A 14,153-nucleotide genomic window follows, 5' to 3' on the forward strand; every position below is an offset into this window, starting at 1 on the left:
TATATATATATATATATATATATATATATATATATATATATATATATATATATATAATATATATATATATATATATATATATATATATATATATATATATATATATATATATATATATATATATATTTATATATATATATATATATATATATATATATATATATATATATATATATATATATATATATATATATATATATATATATATATATATATATATATATATATATATATATATATATATGTCCGCCTCTGTAGTGTAATGGTCAGCACGCTCGGCTACCGTTCTGGAGGTCCCGGGTTCGATTCCCAGGGGGGTCAAATAAATATAAGTGATTTTTTCACTGTAATATTTATTCAATATTACCCTGGACTGGTACCTGAAGCGGAGGGCTGATTACCTTTCCTTCGTGTGTAAACGATCAAGATAACACTGTGTTCATATGAAGCAGTGCCCTATGCACCATTGGGGTGCGGATAAGGGTTTTATTATTATTATATTATATATATATTTGTATATATATATATATATATATATATATATATATATATATATATATATATATATATATATATATATATATATATATATATATATATATATATATATATATATATATATATAATATATATATATATACATATATATATATATATATATATATATATATATATATATATATATATATATGCATATATATTTTTTTTAAACATTGTTCTTAAATCACTAGAACTTCACTTGAGACATCTATTGGTGAGATGAAAAAAAGCTTTTTATTGAGCAGTAATTCTTTTATTAGTAAGTGAGATCCAAATCCTGGATTAAAATCACATACGTGAGAAACGCTAGAAAATATCATTTTCTTTTGCTTATAATTTACCAGTCAATTTATTTACAACATTTTGAATGTGTCCAAATACTTGTGCACAAATCTGGATTATCTCCAATTATATCATACAAAGGGTGAATAATCCAGTGTCTGATATAACAAATAATTATAATATTTTTTTTACACAATATTTTTATTTATTTAAAAGATTCTATCATGTAATATGGACTTTCTGTGTTTACCAATACAACCATTTCAGCGTTACTTTCCGGTCTACACACACCAAATTTCACTACCTTCCTATGATACGACGCCAATACACTTATACGTAGAAGCAGTGGCGGGCTGTACTAATTAAAAAATAAAATCACAATACTGTTAGTGTGTCCAAATCTTTAAACTAAAATTTTGAGTATCAACCTAGTATACGATATTTATTTATTTATTCATTTAAAAATAAATTAGTACATTAGCGGGCTTATTGCTAAAAAGCAATATCTTCCAGCCAACCAAAAACAGACTACTGATATGATCAAAACGTTTGATACCATATAGAGCTGTTTGCAAGCAGAGGGTAGATAGTACTTGAACATTAAAAAAAACATAAGTCCTAGCATCTACGGGTTTGAATATAAGCTCTTGTTTACATTCAAACCCGTAGATCAAGTAAAAGCATCAGTAGCTTCCGAAACTAGTCGTAACAATATAATACTCAAGTAGTAAAAACCAAGTGTTTTATTTATAATTTAATCACGTCTTACTACTGTCCGCCTCCGTAGTGTAATGGTCAGCACGCTCGGCTACCGTTCTGGAGGTCCTGGGTTCGATTCCCAGGGGGGGTTAAATAAATATGAGTGATTTTTTCACTGTAATATTTATTCAATATTATCCTGGTCTGATACCTGAAGCGGAGGGCTGATCACCTTTCCTTCATGTGTAAACGATCAAGATAACACTGCGTTTATATGACGCAGTGCCCTATGCACCGTTGGGGTGCGGATAAGGGTTTGAATGACTTACTACAAAGTGAATGTCGAAATAATAAAATTATATTTAGAACCGAGAATTTGTAAACCACAATTTGGACACACTTCAAATGTTGTGAATGGATATCAATCATGGGTAGAATGGTTAGTATTGTCTGTTGGTAAGCATGAAGTAATTCATTCACTAGAAAACTCGCCCATGGTTTATTGTCACCCACACACAGACGGGGGATCAGCCCCAATAGCGAGTACTCACACCGACACACACTGGAACCCAATACACGTGGAAACAGGCGCCGGTTTTCCTCCAGCGGCGCTCAAACTATGTATAAAACCGAGAATTATATAAATAATAAATTTTTGGCGTGATTCAAAAACTTTTTTTGTTTTTTTTTTTGTTTTATATTAATATATGTAGATGAAGAAGAATATGGTTTGGGTGGTCACTTTACACACGTGTTACATTCACCAATTATAGCCTATGACGGTCATAAGCCCGGTAAATGCCCAGACTTCTATATTCTTCTTCATCTTAGTTGAGATGTTAAAAAAATAATCGAAACACCTTAGTTGAGATGTCAACAAAAAATACATCGAAACGCGTGTCACAGTAGATTTTAATAAAAAGTGGTATTTACTAAGTAAAACTTGAATTAAACATGGATAGATTTTACCACAAAGTGACTGCTGAATCAATTAATGATATTAATTTTATTGAATTAAAAATACAATTGTGTATTTATTAAAATCTATTGTGACACGTGTTTCAATACATTTTACATAATTTTCAAACAACAATTTTAAGAAATATGGAGTAGTATGTACCAAGTAAAACTTGAATAAAAAATTAATAGATTTTAATCATAAAGTGACTGCCGAATCTCTGAATGAAGAATTAAAAATATTTCGATAAGTTTTTTTGTGATAAGTGACCCTTTTTTATTAAAGTTTGAGAAGCATCCCGTTCATCCCACTTTTCTCCTGAGATGGGGCGTTCAATCAGTTCTGGCCTGGGTTCGGAGCCGTTCGGACGTGTCCGCCAGCGTTCGGCCATATCCGCCAGCGCCGCGATCCCGACCGAACGATATGTGGTGACAGTGTGTTGTTCCTTTTTGAAAATTTGACAATTCTCCGAACAGGTGAGTGCGTTCCATTCCCTATTTGAAATTCAAATTTGATAGTAGAATGTTGCCCGGAGAAAAATGCCGATGTATTTATTTAAATTTTTAATCTTCATAAGTAGGTACTGCTAGAAAACATCTTTTCTTATCTTTTTGAGGTACTTTTTCTAAAAATAATTTTTTTTTTCAAGAATTTATTTGTAAAGAATTACTTGAATTACAATCCTCACATTTAAAATATATTTTTTTTTAATTTTTTTTTTTTACAAACGATGTTTTTAATGTATGCTTCATTTTACAATACCTCATACCTACGAAAATTTTTTTCAGAAAAAAACTTACAACATTTTAAATGAATTAACGCATTACATGCCATTCATACTAACTGACTAACTAACCATCACGCCGCTTCCCCGCAGGAGTAGGCAGTGAGAATATAACGCCATACCACCCTGCCTTTGCAAACATTATTCGCCTCTTCCACAGTATTGATGAATAAATATTATGTTAGTCATGAACTATTTTTTTTTACAAAACATAATCACTTACCGAGATTTAAGTCTATCGGTCTCGAGACGTACCCGTCTCTTCGTCAGGACAAGTACTACACCAGCATACAATCAGCACTATACGTCACTACCATAGCACTAATCACAAACTGGCAGTTACACAAAATATTTATATTATTTTTTGATATCTCAACAAAGATGAAGAAGAATATGGCAGTCTGGGCATTTACGGGGCTTACGACCGTCATAGGCTGGTTCATGTGATCACTTTACACACTTGTAGCATTCACCAATTCTACCCATGATTGACAACCACACCACTAAAATTCTTGGAACTTCAATATATATATTGTTAAAATTCGAAACATATTGCTTGAATTGACTACAATTTCACTAGAGACATCTATGGTGAGATGAAAGAAGCTTTTTATTGAGCAGAAACTCATTTGCATGTGAGGTCTGAATCCTGGATTATTTTCACATACACGAGAAACGCTAGAAAATATCCTTTCTATTTTTTTAAAAATTATTTTAGCTTATAATTTGACCAGTTAATTTATTTAAAACATTTTGACTGTGTCCACAAATATGGATTATTTCCAATAAGGAATTATTTTGTAAAAGAAAAGCATTGTTAACTTTGTGGTATGGTAATATAACACTCTCCTTATCATTCATCTTTCACTGTGAGGTCCGAATCCTGGAATATATTCACATATAGAATTGTTGGGTAATATATCCAAAATTAAACAAGGTTTATTGGATTGAATTCTACATTTATTTATGTATATGTTAATACGTGACGCGTTTCGTCTTATTAAGACATTATCAAACACTAACTAACTAACTAACCATCACGCCGCTTCCCCGCAGGGGTAGGCAGAGAGAATAGAGCGCCACACCACTCTGTCCTTGCAAACATTCTTCGCCTCTTCCACGTTCATGCATCTCCTCATACATCCGCCGATTGTTACGACTCCTAACCTGACCACTTTCAAGTATTTGGCATACCTGATCGTGCCATGTTTTTCTCGGTCTTCCTCTGCTTCTTTTCCCGCTAACATTCGCCTCATAAATTTGTATTATCAAACACTGTATTTTTTATTGGAACTGGTCAAGTTATAAGCTTGAATAATAATAAAAAATAGAGTGTTTGATAATGTCTTCATAAGACGTAACACGTCACGTATTAACATATACATAAATAAATGTAGAATTCAATCCAATAAACCTTGTTTAATTTTGGATATATTACCCAACAATTCAATATGGAATTCTACCAACTTTCTGCAGTTACGATAAATATATTCACATACTCGAGAAACGCCTGAAAACGTCATTTAAATTTAAATTAAATTAAATTAATGTAAGCTCATAACTTGAGTTTGAATAGATTTATATTATCCACTGACACTTCGTGATGGAATTGCATTTTAATATATTATTAGATTAAAAACAATATTTTTAGTTTTTCCACTTTATTTTCATTTGACCAGCGACCGGGTTTCGTCATTACCGACATCATCAGACTGGTGGGAGACTATACAAATTGTTATGTTATATGTAAAACAAGGCAGGAGTTGATAAATTATATCAAATCATGGTTATCAACTCCTGCCTTGTTTTATATATAACATAACAATTTGTATAGCCTCCCACCAGTCTGATGATGTCGGTAACGACGAAACCCGGTCGCTGGTCAAATAAAAATAAAGTGGAAAAGCTAAAAATATCGGTTTTAATCTAATAATATACTTGACTTTGAAGTTGGAAAAAAATACAATTTGAAAAATTCTCAAGTCATTATATGTAACGGAGTTTCTGCAAACATAGCTTAATTAATTTGACCATCTTTGCTTGAGTTAATAACGTTAACCATTTAGATGCGAATAACGATAAGCTTAACTTTTAGGGACAGATTCAGTTATTACGTAACGGAGGGGTTAACTGGATGGCCAGAAATGCGAAGCTCAAAAAACATGTTCGGGTGAAATTCTTCTTCAAACCCTTATCCGCATCCCAGTGATGCATGCGTCAATTCGATGCAGTGCCCTATGCACCATTGGGTGCGGATAAGGGTTATAATAATAATTGCGCTTTCAACGTATGGGGTCCATACAAACAATAATATGTCTGTAACATCAAAACTTGACGTGATACTTTGAATAAGAACGATCAACTTGGTCCAAATCAGTCATTAATTTTTTATTTTTTTATTTTATTTTTATTTTTTATTTTATTTTTATTTATAATTTTTTTAATCAAAGATACATTGTATGGCATAATAATCAACATAGTTACATATACATAGTTTTTTTTACGTGCTACTAAGAGAGCAGATTGCTCGTGTTTAGAGAGGGAGTTCGCTTACATTTCAGTTACTAAATCATTGTTGGCCAGTGTATTGTTTCATTTTATTCATAAATTTCATAAATTTAACACGTATGGATTTTACGCGAATTTGATCAATCTGTGAAAAGTGCGTTCGGCTTTTATACCACCGCGTACAAGAGAGAGATGAAGGGAATCACCATTATTTCAGAGTTATAAAGATTAAGATAAGAAGAAGTTATGTTTTAATTAAGGGATGTTATTTTTCGACTAAATCCTAAATTATCACGGCCAAATGACTGTCGCAAGAAACGATTTATGAAATTCGCATTATTAAAAGATTTGATTTAAACCCTTGGAAAGCGAATCAATGTTAATATTAAAATTTATATTCTTTTTTGACGTCTCATCAAAGATGAAGAGGAATATGGAAGTCTGGGCATTTGCGGGGCTGATGACCGTCATAGACTGGTTTAATTGATCACTTTATACACGTGTAACATTCACCAATTCTACTCATTATTGACAACCTACTCAAATTCTCGGAAGTTCTATATATATATATATATATATATATATATATATATATATATATATATATATATATATATATATATATATATATATATATATATATATATATATATATATATATATATATATATATATATATATATATATAAATATATATACATATATATTTATATATATATACATATATATTTATATATATATATATATATATATATATATATATATATATATATATATATATATATATATATATATATATACATATATATATATATATATATATATATATATATATATATATATATATATATATATATATATATATATATATATATATATATATATATATATATATATATATATATATATATATACATATATATAAATATATATATATATATATATATATATATATATATATATATATATATATATATATATATATATATATATATATACAATATATAAACCAATTTCGAAACGTTTTTCTTGAATCATTAGAACTTCACTAGAGACATCTATTGTTGAGATGAAAATTTTCCATATTCTTCTTCATCTTTGATGAGATGTCAAAAATAATATAAAAATAACTCCTATAATAGGAGATGATCCAGATTTTGTGAACAAGTATGTGGACACACTCAACATGTTGTATCTTAAGTGGTATTACACAAAGTGAAGGATGAATGATAAGGAGATTCTTATATTACAATACCACAATGCTAAAAATGCTTTTAATATACAAAATGTATATCGGAACTGTTACACACACGTGTAACATTCACCAATTCTACCCATAATTAAAATCATACATGTATTATTCATAATAAACGCTCAAAATTATCATTCAATCCATGATGTCACTGAAAATTATGATGTTATTTAAAATATTCCCTGAAAATGATGATAATCACTGAAAATCATAATGTCTTTCATAATTTTAACTGAAAATGGTGATGTGACCAATAAATGTCACAAAATGATAAAATTCACTAAAAAACATAATATCTTTTATAATATTCACCGAAAATCATAATGTCTTTCATCATTTTCAATGAAAATGTTTATGTGACGTATCAAAGTCACTGAAAATGATAATATTCACTGAAAATTATAACGTCTTTTATAATATTCACTGAAAATGATGATGTGGCCAATAAAAGTCACAAAAATGATAATATTCGCTGAAAATCATAATGTCTCTCATAATTTTAACTGAAAATGATGATGTGACCAATAAATCTCAAAAAATGATAATATTCACTGAAAACCGTAATTTTCAATGAAAATGTTTTTGTGATGCATCAAAGTCGCTGAAAATGATAAAATTAAATGAGAATCATAATGTAACTAACTAACCATCACGCCGCTTCCCCGCAGGGGTAGGCAAAGAGAATAGAACGCCACACCACTCTGTCTTTGCAAAAATTCTTCGCCTCTTCCACGTTCATGCATCTCCTCATACATACCCGCCGATTGTAGTCACTGAAAATGATAATATTAACTGAAAATCATAATGTCTTTCATAAATTTCACTGAAAATGATAATGTGATCCATTATAGTCCCTGACAATGAAAATACTCACTGAAAATCATTAAATCTTTCATAATATTCACTGAAAATGGTGATGTGACCAATAAAAGTCACTGAAAATGAAAATAATCACTGAAAATCATAATATATTTTATAATATTCACTGAAAATGATGATGTGACAAATAAACGTCAAAAAAATGATTATATTTACCGAAAATCACAATGTCTTTTATAATTTTCAATGAAAATGTTTATGTGACGCATCAAAGCTACTGAAAATGATCATGTTCACTGAAAATTATAATTTTCAATGAAAATCATAATGTCTTTCAAAATATTCCCTGAAAATGATAATGTGATCCATTATAGTCCCTGTCAATGATAATAGTCACTGAAAATCATAATATCTTTCATAATATTCATTGAAAATGGTGATATTACCAATAAAAGTAACTGAAAATGATAAAAGTCACTAAAAATCATATTATCTTTGATAATATTCACTGAAAATGATGTTGTGTTCCATAATAGTCAATAAAAATAATAAAAATATCGATTACAGTAAATGATTTTTAACCACAACACTTCTCTCAAATATTATAAAATGATTCATAATTTATATTCGATTGTTCAGTCCGTAAGTACTATAAATTTAAAATAATTAATTAAGGTACCATACAAAATAAAAACATGATATTCAACAATACACAAATAATACGAAAAGAAGCGCAGAGACATTTTTTCTTTCATTTTGGTTTTTCGTAAATTTTCACAATTGAAACCACACGTCAGTCCTGAGAATGATTCATTATGGTATTTATTGTGTTAGAAATGTTATGTACGCAACCGAGTTACCATTCATTGTATAAATCGCTCACTCCTTTCAACAACGTCATATATCAAAAAACTTGATTTTTCAGGAGATCGTTTTCAAAGTTTAAAAATATAATAAAATGTTTTAAAAATACCACAAAAAACGCGCTTAGAGTGTCAGAAATGAAGACTCTGAGAAGCATAACAGGCAAGAGTCTTCGAGATAGACTGAGAAATGCCAAGATCAGGGAAATATGCGAGATCGAAGATGTCGTTAGGTGGGGAAGGCAACGAAGAAGACAATGGTATGCGCATGTGAGGAGAATGGAACCATCCAGACTCCCCCACATCGCATTGTACGGCCAACCCCATGGTAGACGACTCCCGGGCAGACCACCAAAGTGATGGGCCGATAGCTGGGAATCGACGTCGCAGGAGGCTAATCCCTCTTAAAAACAGGCCGCAAGGCCTATAATAAGAAGAAGAAGAAGAAGGAGTATTAAAAATAAATATCAAGCCACTTATTGAACTTTTTACTGTGCAACAGATCTTTTTAGGTAAAACCTAAATGTTTTTTCTAAAGTTGAAAAATATTTCATATATTTAAAAAAATTATTAAACAATACATTTTCTTCAAAATGAAAAAACAACACTTTCTGCCCTGTAGCGGGTAAATATTAAGTTAAAAATATGCCACTTTTGCTTCGATATAGTACATTTTCAGGGCATTCCAAAAACATAGACAAATAAAAATGGACAATTTTTGATATATGACGTTGTTGAAAGCAGTGAGCGAAATGTATAAATACCACATAATTTATTGTGTGAATAAACGTTAAAAACATGACAACGGGTTCAGAGAACCGGACTAATTTTACAAATATATTTTCATGGGCCCTGAAAAGGACCAATGTTTTTTTTTAAATTAGAGAATATTTATTACATTGGTGTTTAATGTACAAATTATTTTTGTCTCTTGCCCATACTATTTGGTGGATAAATGATTTAAAGTCATATTTATTGTAAATTATTAACGGTCCTAAAAAGGACCAATCGAATATTTCAAATAAGAACATTTTCTCTAATAACTTTTAAGAAACGCCTGAGGCATTACTATCTATCATTAGAATCCTAACTGTCCATCAAACCTTCTCCCTCTACCTCCTTCCCTAAGCTCCCTTCTTCCTTTGCCTTCCTTATTATCATCAATTTGTAATTTACTTTTTTTTATATTCTCAATATTATTAATATTTAAAGCATTTACTTTGTGGTTAGTCATTTTTACTTATTTTAAAAAAAAAATGTTAATAATATTAGTATATATGTATTAATTTTAAATCAAACACAAATTTTTTGAGTCTACTAAGTTGTATTTTCATATTATTTTTGACATCTCATCAAAGATGAAGAAGAATATGGAAGTCAGGGCATTTACGGGGCTGACGACCGTCATAAGCTGGTTTAAGTGATCACTTTACACACGTGTAACATTCACCAATTCTACCCATTATTGACAACCACACTACTCAAATTCTTTGAGGTTCTGTATATATGAACCAATTTAGAAATCTTGTTCTTGAATCAATAGAACTTCACTAGAGACATCTATTGGTGAGATGTAAAGAAGCTTTTTATTAAGCAGAAACTCTTATATTAGTATGTGAGATCCGAATCCTGGATTATAATCACACACATCGCTCATTCCTTTCAAGAACGTCTTAAATCAAAAATCGTCAATTTTCACACACATGAGAAAATGCCCAGACTTCCATATTCTTCTTCATCTTTGATGACATGTCAAAAATAATATGAAAATAACTCCTGTAATTGGAGATAATCCAGATTTTGTGAACAAGTATTTGGACACACTCAAAATGTTGTAAGTTGTATTTTATGAACCAAAACACATAAAAAATTATATTGTGACAATTGTTTCGCCTTGTTAGGGCATTATCAAGACATTCGTTTGATAATACCCTAACAAGGCGAAACAATTGTCACAATACAATTTTTTATGTGTTTTTGTTAGTAAAATACCACTTAGAAGACTCAAAAAATCTGTGTTTGATTTAAAATTAATACATAAATTAAAACGGAGTTCTACAAATTAAACGCCAAATCAATAAATAATATTAGTATATACCAGTACCACTCTTTTTGTCTTGTTTTAAGTGTGTGAACAGTGCTATGGTAGTGAAGGGTAGTATTGTTTGCATGCTGTGGTAGTGATTGTCCTGACGAAGAGACGGGTACGTCTCGAAACCGGTAGAAATAAAAATCTCGATGAGTGGTTATACTTATATTAAAATGTTTTTAATAATTAAAGAAAACACTTTGTTTTTTACCACTTGAGTTTTATTATAGACTACATGTTTCAGAAGTTAAACTTCCATCATTCAGGTCTGTATAATAACTAAAATATAAAATATAAAATTTTTCTATAAATAAGGAGAAGTTTAACTTCTGAAACATGTAGTCTATAATAAAACTCAAGTGGTAAAAAACAAAGTGTTTTCTTTAATTATTGTAACATGTCTTACCACAAAGTTAATACCGAAACAATAAATAAAATAAAATGTTTTTTGTTAATATTCAAGTACTATCTACCCTCTGATTGCAAATAGCTATACTTGGTTTCAAACGTTTTTACCAATACCACTAGTCTGTTTTTGGTTGGTTGGAAGATATTGCTGTGTAGCAACAAGCGTCGCCAATAAAGTTTAAATAAATAAATAAATAAAAGTAGTCGCAGATGTTTAAAAATGAACTCATTTTGTTGCAGATAAAAGATTGTCCAAAGTCGAGAGTTTCCAAATATGATTTTTATTTTCCAATTCAACAAAGTGTCCACCATCTTGCCACCAAGGCATATGTTGTAAACACACATACATATATATGTACACACACATGAGTCGCGAAATCACTTACGTTTATTGCTTTTACAGAATGGATTTTCTATAAATACCGTACATACGAGTATTTCGTATAAATCATAAAATAACTTTTTCTACCATCGTATCTCTACATTTTTATAACTTGATTATATGAAATCGATATGCAGACTAGAATTTTCAATTCAATCGCAAGAACGAAGTCGAAATGCGATCCCTCAGACGAATGCGTGGCAAAACGATGTATGATAGGTATTCGTATGGTGATACAAGGAAATAATACATGGCTTAGACAAGCTTTGTCGATTGTGTGGGTATGGGAATCGAAAATAAAATATCATAGCTAAAATAAGGGGAAATAAACACAATTGAAGGAAAAAATCGTAACCGAGTGAGTCCTGGTTCCAACACTAATGTATGGAAGTGAAGAATGGAGTTTGCAAAAGGATGAAAGTAGACTGAATGCAGTCGAAATGCCATCTCTCAGGGATGAGGAAAGCTTTTTGAAAAGAGATAATAATATAAGACAAGACGATAATGAAAATAGACTAAATGAAGTCGGAATCTCTCAGTGCGGCAAAACCATGTATGGTAGATGTTCCTATGGTGATACAAGAAGGGTGATAAGCATTGTCCAACAAACTAAGGAAAGTGTGTTGCGATGATTTGGGCATGTGAATTAGAGCAGTGTTGTTGTCAATCATGGGTAAAATGTTACACGCGTATCAACCAGCCTATGACAGGTCCTGAGACTTCCATATTCATTTCATCTATGTTAAGATGTCAAAAATGTAAAAATAACTCCTAGGCGGAGAAACCCAGATAAGTGAACAAGGATTCAAAATACACTTAAAATGGTGTTATTTTTTTTTGATATATTTATTTGATCTCAATATACAATGATTAAAGAAAACACTTGTTTTTTACCACTTGAGTTTTATTAAAGACTACATGTTTCCGAAGTTAAACTTCCATCATTCATACATCATTCAGTTACTATACAGACCTGAATGATGGAAGTTAAACTTCTGAAACATGTAGTCTATAATAAAACTCAAGTGGTAAAAAACAAGTGTTTTCTTTAATCATTGTAACATGTCTTACCACAAAGTTAATGCCGAAACAATAAATAAGATCTCAATATAAATGAAGAAGAAGACAACCTCTCTCTCTCTCTAACCCTTTTCCGCAACCAATGGTGCATAAGGCACTACATCGCATTGACGCAGAGTTATCCTGATCGTTACTTATATGAAGGCAAGATGATCAATCCTGCGATTCAGGGACCAGTCCAGGGAATATTAAATAAATATTAGAGTGTAAAATCACTAGTATTTATTTTCACCCCCCCTGGAAATCGAACCCGGGATCTCCAGCATGGTAGCTAAACACGCTTAACATTACACCACGGAGGTAGAGGCGGGTCGACAACCACACTTTTCAAATTCTTGAATTAATTACGTTTTTTTATTAACTTTTCCCTCCCGGCGTTAATATAAAACGCGCGTCCCGGTGTTGGGTAGTCACTTCACAATAAAAAATTAGCGATTAAATTGGAAAAATACGGACATTTATAGCTAATCTGTTAATAAATTATAAATGAAGTCAAAAATTATAATAATTTAGATTTATTTGCTGAAAGCATTAAAAAAACCATCTGGCAACGCTCACGGAACAAGCATAGGTCCACCCTTGTCGGAAGCCCAAAAGCTACTGCCACGCTACTGCCGCTAGCCAGAGAACATTGAGCTTTGAGCTCCTCACGCTTGCACAGCGCAAGTATGCAAGAGTGAGATGCGAATATAGTGTCGCGCTTCCTGCACACTCTTCACGCGTCGTTTATACGCGAATTTGTTTCTGATATTCAAAGAATACCTCACATGTACCCGATAAATTCTGATTATTATTAATGTTATTTTTTTAAAATGAATGCGTAAATATGTTATGGAGGAATACCAAAAATCTTAGCCTTGTATTTATTATATTTATAGAGATATTATGGTTATTAGAAGCAACGTGTACAAGGCACACAGCACCGGGAAGGGAGGGTTAATAACATAAATTATAAAGTGCAGTGAAACCTCTATCCATCGTTTTTAAAAGGACCTATTGAAGTAAACTATGAATGTACAAATTTGGTTATTCTGGTATTCTTTTTTTACACGGTACCGCGTGAAGTGTGGCCACCGTGCAAATCGAGGATTCAGAATAGCTAGCGAGTGCTTTCCGTAACCCAGTTGCCAAATGTACTGTACGAGGGATAACATATATTACTATTACAGGAAAATTTATCTTTGAATTTTATCTTTCATTCACTCGGGTAGACTTGAATTGAAATGTGATATGGTTTCGACTATGAGAGCAACGGATAGAAAACTAAAATGGTATTTTTATATCTAAATTAATAGAATTTGCGGAAAAACGATGAATGATATGTATTCCCAAGGGGGGTCAAATAAATATAAGTGATTTTTTCACTCAAATATTTACTCAATATTACCCTGGACTGGTACCTAAAGCGGAGGGCTGATCACCTTTCCTTCGTGTGTTAACGATCAAAATAACACGGTGTTTATATAATTCAGTGCCCTATGCACCATTG

The 14,153-nt window shown here is 30.9% G+C and overlaps 1 long non-coding RNA gene across 1 annotated transcript in view; it reads left to right on the forward strand.

Moving 5' to 3' along the window:
- Positions 1-2,832: 2,832 nt before the first annotated feature.
- Positions 2,833-14,153, forward strand: part of LOC148299733 (uncharacterized) — an 81,370-nt gene continuing 70,049 nt past the window's right edge. The window contains exon 1 of the long non-coding RNA XR_015839037.1: positions 2,833-2,955. This is a non-coding gene — a long non-coding RNA (uncharacterized LOC148299733). The remainder of the gene's footprint in view (positions 2,956-14,153) is intronic.

Source organism: Brachycentrus maculatus, unplaced genomic scaffold (assembly GCF_059751285.1).
Source record: "Brachycentrus maculatus isolate JH-2025_06_01 unplaced genomic scaffold, ASM5975128v1 h1tg000984l, whole genome shotgun sequence".
Taxonomy (NCBI): domain Eukaryota; kingdom Metazoa; phylum Arthropoda; class Insecta; order Trichoptera; family Brachycentridae; genus Brachycentrus; species Brachycentrus maculatus.